The sequence below is a fragment of the Eutrigla gurnardus genome, assembly GCF_963514095.1.
Source record: "Eutrigla gurnardus genome assembly, chromosome: 22".
Classification (NCBI taxonomy): domain Eukaryota; kingdom Metazoa; phylum Chordata; class Actinopteri; order Perciformes; family Triglidae; genus Eutrigla; species Eutrigla gurnardus.
In genome coordinates, this window is record NC_139933.1 from 10,407,856 (window position 1) to 10,416,601 (window position 8,746).

Genomic DNA, 8,746 nt, shown 5'->3' on the forward strand with positions numbered 1-8,746 from the left:
TAATGCAGACATTCGTGCAATCCATCATGAGGCAGCAGCAGTAATTCAGCAATTAAGATATGAAGGAACGATTACCGACTCCTGAAAATGTTACTGCAATGCACGCGCTGTGTACAATAAGCGGCGCGCATCAGACGCGACCTCCGTCCGACTAGATTGTGAATGAAGGGAGAAAAAAAAAAAAAGATGGCGCAAAAATACTGTCAGGGCATTCATAATGCATAAATGTGTATCTGTGTGTCTTCGGTTCACAGGGTGTCACACGGAAACGGCTGCGAGCATCAGCAGACTAACTATATTTAGAGAAAAAGATTTGTCTGTTCCCCTGTAAAGGATTAGACCAGTAAGAAAGTGTTGATTGTTTTTCTCGAGCACATTATGTTCGACACTAGGCTTCTCGCAGTCACAAGCCTGTGCTGTCAGTGTGCTGAAGACAAATAAGCTTACAAACAAGTTACCTGTCACCTGTGTTACCACTATTGATACTTTACATCAGAAAGCTCTTGGATATATTTTCCAAATGTTCTTTACTCTCTAATAAACAGAGTATTTTTCTTTTTAAAGGCTCCATGGCAGTCCACAGCATCTCCTCTCCTATGCAGCGACGATGCATGGGCTCCTAGAAACACGGTTGCTGTGGCAACCTGCTCACTCACCATCTTGTGTTTTTACTGTCCAGTGCCCTATTCCACATTACTGTGTTTAGCAGAGCCCGCTGAACATTTGCTGTTTAAAAACCGATCGGTAGCACCTTTCTGTACCTAATCGACTTCTATTTGACGTATTAGTTTATTAGTTAATTAATTTGGCGTCACACTAGATACAAAAGAAGCAGTATTACCCATTAAGTACTGTTATCTAGAGAAGTAGAAACGGAATATAGGCCTGGGAAAGCACACAATTCAACATTGGTCTTCGATGTCACAACAGAAGGAACGCATTTGCCATGAATCTTAACATCTACAAGGTTTCAGGATTAGGTCAACGTCGGCCTTTATTAAAAACATAGCTCTGAGAACTCTTAAAGCAGCTATTAAAGCAGCTCATAAGGGAGTGTATGCTAAAAATAGACGTTTTAGATGCTCCTCACATCCCACAGACTCACTCTCTCCAACACACACACACACACACACACAGACATTCACACATCCGTATCTACAACCATCCTAACTGTAGCGGCCGCCGAGAAATAACAACACGTTTACCCAGCTCTAATAAGAACATGTAGATCCCACGAATACAAATGCGAAAACCTCCCTGTATACAGCCCCTTTGCAGCACTCCTCATTATGGTGTGCTTTTCTACACCGCTGTCTCCCTCTCATCCCCCCATCCAGCAGGTAATTATGCATTTCAATAATATGACTTGAGTCGAAAATAGAATGCTTTTCGCCCAGAAGTCGGCATTTGTACGTGATCCAAGACGACCGGTTTGATGGCTGCAATGTGGAGCTCGACAGAAAATGATTCATAGAAGCCTCACAAACACAACGTCATTCATGTTTAGCCCGTCAACGAGTTGATCGCACCGGTGCGATCTAAACAGAATTTGGTTTTTCAACTTACAGTTCTTTTTTTTTCTTCTTCTGGATGGGGGGCTGACTAAGACATATAAGCAGGTGAATTTGATGTCAAGCATGACAATCCTTCATTTTCCTGCCACTTCCATTATTCTTGAAATGGACGAACTCCGAGGGGATGGGTTGTTTTCCACATTTGAGATATGAGCAGATGTATTCAAGAATCCTGATATTGCAGAAAAAAGCTCCCTTCCTTCTTTTTGTCATTACAGGGAAGATGATTTGTTTTATGTTTCTCAATACAGCATTGAAGAAGTACAAATAGTACCTGAACCTCGCTGCATTATGTGCCAGAGACTTTAAAAACAATGCATGTAAAACCCCACACACGGTGAAATTGTATGGAAGGAGAGACCTTGAATCCACCAGCAGGACGCCTGTTGCCTTGACCTCCCATCTCCAAGTTCTACAGGAACAACGCGGCCGTATTTTTAGATTATTACACATCGACTCATCCGAGGGCCGATTCCTTCGCCAACGGCCTTCATCCTCACCCTCATCCTGCATGTGTCTCCTTTTAGGTCCCTGACACGGTTGAGACGTCGTCTGCATTTGTTGTGTTTTTCCAACCAATTTCGCTCTAGACGCACTTCTCCTTCTTGGTCTTGGTCGTTTTTTTTTCCATGTCAAGAGCAGATTGCGACCATGTAGATATTGATTATTCGATCAGGCTCTGAGAAAGCGCTCAGTCGTGAAAAGACAAATTAGCTGCAAGCTGCTGACCAATTGCTACAAACCAATCACATCATCGTAAGCGCCTGATCGTATCAATGCCTCGCTCTCCAAGTCAGAGTCATTAAGGTTTATGAAGAGGCTTAAAAAAAAAAAGAAAAAAAAAAAAACCTGTGGTGTTGTTTCCAATCCACACTGGGGGGCTGTGGGATGCTTCCTGTATGCCTACACAAGGCCCAATTAGACCTCGTGCATTTAGAGATGGTGGAAGAGGAACACAAAGCGACACAGGTGCAGCAGGGCCAACATCATCTGCTGTAACTATGACAACACTAGATTGATTCAGGACGTGGGAATCGGAGGGGTAGGATGGGACGCATTTCGCCAGTATCCAGTGACAACCGAAGATGAAAAGAGGGGAAAATGTGCAAATATGTGCACATGCTTTTCTCATACACTTCCCAACTGATGACAGTTCATTTGCCCCCATATCTCTTATATGACTAGAAGAAGAAAAAAGACACAACATGACCGTTCCTCCTCCAGTCCGCAACCTCTAATCTGCCATCTCTCCTGATCATATAGCCTCGAGCATGATATCTCCTACAATTCAACAGAATGGCCTTATTCATCTATGCAGCTGCGCTCACTACGGCGCACCTTCTCGGGAGCGCAATTGAAATTCTGAATAGGCCTAATTCTGCACATGCTGCATTACAAAATGGCTTGCATCCATTCTCTCTTCGGGGGTAATGACAACACGACTGCACCCAAAAAAAAAACAATCCATAGGCTTTTTTTCTTTTTCTTTTGTCTGTGTGTGTGTTTCTGTGTGTGTAAAATAATGTGTGAAACACGCAGGCTTACATAAGGAACCGTGTTATTCCGATGTAATTCGCAAGGACTAGCGCAGCTTTATTCCACTGACATCCACTGTGAGATTATTTATTCACTTACATCGGTATGAATCTGTGCAACCTTTGCACGTTTCACCATCCAAATCGTTCTGTCGCCTCGTGCCTGATTTTCGGCATCGGTGCAGATTAGGTAACATATGCAATAATCACGCCGGCCATTTCGGTCCCCAAACTACCTGTACAACCCATATTCATATATAGAGATAATAAACCTACCTTGTTTTTTCGGCGGCTGCGGCGTGAGGTCGATGTTTTCTCTCCCCTCGTCCCGTCTCCTCGTCGCCAGTTTTTTTTTTTTTCCTCCAACCTCGCTGTCTATCTCTCCTTTTTTTCCCCCCTCTTCCCCTAAATTGATTCGCTTGTTTCCGCGGCTGTGAGCTGGCTCTTGTTCTTGTCGGCTATTCCGCAGCGCCAACGCAACGCAGGGGGGCTACAGCGATGGCAGGTTAAAAAAGATGAACCACAATCCACACACACACACACATAAAAAGGGGGTGGGTGTGGGAGAGAGGAGGAAGGGGGGGAGAGAAGAAACAAGTAAAAAAAAAAAAAGAAAAAGAAAAAAACAAAGATCAGATTTAGGATCGTTGGAGAAAACGATGTTTCGTATTTTTTTTTGTTCACGTTGAGGGAGCGACGTCTTGGGCGAGTGCATCCATGCGCCTTATCATCCTTGGAGAGGAACGCAGGCAGCAAACGCGACGGCGCCCGGTGGGCAGAGCGTTTTGCGTCCAGCATAAGCGCCTCTTTACGCACATTCCGTATGTCTCCGTCTGAATCGCACTAAGGCAGCGTCAGAAGAAGAGACGATTTATGGATGTCGTTCTTTACATGATATTAAACTCTGCATCCAGCTCGGGATTGTTTTTATTCGAGTCTGGGATTTTTTGTTTGTTTCAGTTTTGCAGAGGGAGAGTTTGTTTTAGGTTTTTTTTTTAAATCTGCAACAATGAGCTCTATATGCATTTAATGAATATAGCCACATATTCATTAATATGACTCAGCAGCACTGCATGATCAGCTGGGCGAGTTGAGTCAGAGTGTTTCTTTCTTACACTGTGACATTTTGTGCATTTTTTTTCCCTTTTCTTCGCTTGTGTTCGTCACCTTGTATGAGACACCTGTTTACTGTTGAGCCAACAGGCCAAAAAAAAAAAAACATCTGCAGTAACAAGCACTCATGCTCCATTGGGCCTTAAAGTGTTGTGTAGGCCCACTAATGTCCATATCATAATAAATATGCGGCGCTAGCATAGCATTTTGCTCCGATTAAATCTAGCAGTCTAATGAGGCCTGTTTTCTGCCCGTCTTTGCATATGAGTGTGTATTTATTCCCCCCCTAAAGCAGTTCTCAGTGGTGGGTTTAAGGCCGTATACGAGGAAGCCACCACCACTTTTGCTTGCTGTCAGAATCCAGACACGGAGAGCAAACTCTCTGGGAGGTTTTTTTCGCAAAAAAAATAACCCCTTTACGATTTCTGAAGCCTGAAAACCAAGCGAGCGAGGGTTCCAGAGTTAGAGAGCGAGCCACCGGTGGGCTGCTGCGTGTGTTTTTTAATTAGTAAATTGAAACAAATGCCAGCAAGTTATTAGCCAATAAAGAAAGACTCGGTCGGTCTTTCTCTCTAAGTGGCTTCTCCCGTATCGATCTTTGTCATGTGCGTCCACATGTGTCGAGTACTTTAGCTCTCATATCATTATCACCCCCCCCCTTTCACCAGCGTTTTCTTTCACTTCACACTTTGTGCAGGAGAAGAGCAGCGTCCCCCTGTAGCTCTGTATCAACGACCACAACACTGCTGTGTGTGGGTATAAATAAATCCCGGTCCATCTTTGCTCTGTCTCAGCTCACACTAAAGGTCAAAGGACAGAGAAGGCCGGTTATGCTTCAGAAAGACCCCCAAGATATATACTCTCTCTCCCTCTCCCTCCCTTGCTCCTCCCTCCCTCTCCGTGAATGCAGTAGTGAGCATTGTTCACGACCACTAGCTTTTGCTGAAAGCTGCACAGCAATGAGGTCTCTGTGCCTTTTGCCTCTCTCTTCCTCTCCCCTCCCCCTCCTCTGCCTCTCTCTCTCTCTCTCCCACCCATCCACCTCTCTCTCCTTCCCTCTCTTTCTCCCTCTATCTCGCCGCCTCTATTAAATTTCCAGTCACACAGTGGTGCAGAGGATATTCCTCCTTTCCCCCTTCTTTCTCGCTCTTCCCCTCGTTCCCTTTTCGCTCGCGCCGAAATCTTAGCCCACATCCAGTCTCTCGCCCCGACCCCGGCTTGCCCGTCGGCGCTTCGCCGCCACTCTCGCCACGTCTCCTCTCTCTGTACATCTCTTTTTCGCCTTCCAACCCCCGCGCCATTTAAAATGATTCCACGCCGCTTATGCCAAACCCACCCTGTGCCTCTGCTCGCCTTCCTCCCACCTCCTTTCCACTCCATGTCCTCACGGTGTCATTGTACATTGAATCTGATATACCTCCGTATGCATGCGTGTGTGTGTGTGTGTGTGTGTGTGTGTGTGTGTGTGTGTGTGTGTGTGTGTGTGTGTGTGTGTGTGTGTGTGTGTGTGCAGGCACCCTTGAGCGTGTGTGTGTGTTTGAGTGAAGGGAGGGTGAGGGACATGCATTCGTGCACAGTAAATGAACAAACACTTATCGCTGTATTGCTTGTGTCATCAGTACAGGACAGCTCTTGGAGCAGAAATACAGCAGGGAGAGAGCTAATCCCACTATCCAGAAGGACGAGTGCATGGCATTTCCAACACAACCCAAACCCCATAAACTCTTAATGCTGTGTTCGGAGCCACGGGGGTAGAGGAGGGGGGAGGGCGACGCGGATTTGGCAGCAACATGCTAGTGCCAAGACATATGTGGCATGCTGATAGCGCCGGAGAGGTGCAGCTCACACTGTGAGGAAGCTTTAGAGGGGTGCTGATACACATCCGTCACTTCCAACGTTTCGGGGATGCTAGCTCGGGGCCTCGCCGCTCTGGAAGTGTGTGGTTGACTAATTGCGCATCGGTTCAAAGCGGAGATTAAAAATGTGGATCATTTCAGGAGCGGGAGCGCCGATGTTAGATTTGGGGGCGAAGAGCATTAGTGATCTGTTTTAATGGCCCCTCGAGCATCTAGTTGGGATTGTGAACAAAGTGATTTTTTTATGCTTATTTTTAGAATTGTGACAGAAAAAGTTGGATTGGTGCTCATTGCCATCTGTGCAAGAGAATAAGAGAGATGCAAGGGCGAGTTTCGAGTTATTCATGGTGACATCCCCGTGTGTGTGTGTGTGTGTGTGTGTGTGTGTGTGTGTGTGTGTGTGTGTGTGTGCGTATTACAGAGACAGAGAGGGAGAGAAAATAGAGAGAAAAATCCTAGTGTCACAGTATCTTAGCAACTGCCTCCATCTCCTTGGAGACAAGAGCTGACATCATTTCCTGTCTGAGAGAACTCACTTTTGGTTTGTACACAGTGTGTTTGTGCGTATGAGTGTGCGTGTTTGTGTGTGTGTGTGTGTGTGTTGGCGTGTGTCCATGTTCATATGCAGATGTGGGCTTGCAGTATGTGCACCGATGCAAACAGGATGTATTCTTGTGCTTCAGTCGGGGTGCGTTCAAGAATGTGGCTGGATTTCAAAGTCAACAAAAAGGCAACAACAAAAATCCGCCATAAGAATGGTAATGACACGGATTTGAACTTGAAAGACTTTTTTGTTTGCTCTTGAATTCATATTTTAGAAAAAAATAGGAATTTAAATGCAGCTCTGCAATCAGAATATCATGACTGACGTTAATGGAATTTTCAGTCACACTTGTAAACAGAGTTTGTACCTTGTTTGCAACACATTCTGCTGTAGACATAACGTCACTGATATGGTATATTTGTATCGTTTTATTTCTGCGTCCTTTCACAGCCAAGTTTGTGGACATGTTTGTCAGTAATGGAGCATCTAGAGAGTCTGCTGTTCACGCAGGCCTACCAAGCAAGTCTGTGTTTTAATGCGGGAGAAAGTGTCGTCTTCAACTGCCATCTTGTGAGCAACGGAGTGAAGTGCACCCAGAAATAAACTCTCCATTAGCTGTTTAAGTCCCTGTTATTTCATACACATTTTACCTTCAATAACCATCAGATATTACACATCATACTCCACTAAATTTGAATATACATACACTAAACTGCATGAATGTGACTAGCCTCATTCTGCTGGTGTTAGCCTCTAAATTAGCATGCAGATATATGATCTTCAGTCTCACACACACGGATGCATGTTAAGCTGAGCGGCACAATAGTTTTCACTGACGATCAAAAGTTGCTCTCATACATAAAAAAAAATAAAACAGAGCCGGCTCCGAATGCATTAGAAGGTAATGGTTTTGTTTTGCAGATGCATTGAGCAGGAACTACCAAAAAACACAGAGAGAGATTGATGACACCATTAAAGTGTTTGGCCAATATTGTGTTTACCAGCTGCAGAAACAGAAAATACTCTGAATAACCTGAGGAAGACGGGGGGAAAGAAAACTAAAAAGCCTCATTATCAATCACTAGCAACAATGTTCTGCAGGAAGAACGGCTCTGCTGGGATTATAGTGAATATACAGCAGAAACAATTCAAAGATAACTGTCTCCAAACAGCCGGAGGCTTCGATGTTACAGAAAGTACATTCCAGCGATAATCTCACAATGTCAGGATGTTTTTTCACGTCATGATTGTTGGACACGAAAGAACAGAAGCACAAAAGACCATAAAACAGTTTGGACTTGCCAGAAATCTGGGTCAATAATACATAAATGTAAACGTGGTATGGCTACTCGGAGATTTAGTATTCCGGTCTCGTATGAATCAACCAAGTCAGCAACGCAACGAGTCAGCCCATCATGATATCCCAGGGGAAGCGGTGTCCAACATTGTGTCAAGCTGATGCTTCAGCAGAATTTGTACACATCAGCAAAGCATTCTTATTCAAGCACACAATTTCATCATTAAAGTACTCTCAATCAGATGGGGGGGAGCAGAGGGAGAGTCCAGGCAGCACCCTCGCTGCTGCTAGCATGGCTGCAGATCACTGCACAAGTGTGCTCACATATTACTTTAAAGTCAACCCTTTTAGATCTCATCCCGTTACATTATGCACCGATTTCTTCCCATTTTAATATAACGATCCGATGTTGTTTTCTTCCTGGAAATCAAAATATGACATCAGCTGGTATCAACCAAAAATATCAGGACATCCATCCATCAATCAATATGCACAAAGCTAGGGAGGGTCGTGAGCTAATCTTTTCAACGATCGAATCAAATGCTAATGCACTTTTTAAAACACGTGCAGCACGTTGGCATTGGTGCTTATGACCTGTACTTCATACCGTGTCACCGTGACCACAGAGGAAGAGCCAGATGAAAGATAGCTGCAGCTCCACCTCCTGGTCTCCTGCGGGTCAAAGGTAGCGGACCACATAATGTCTGCATGAGCACTTCAGTGAGAGGGCAGACTGATCTCATGAAGTGGTGTATGTATGACACGCCAACTCGTATGCCATTATGGCGTGTTATCACTACACACAATCGCCTTTTCCCATGTTTATC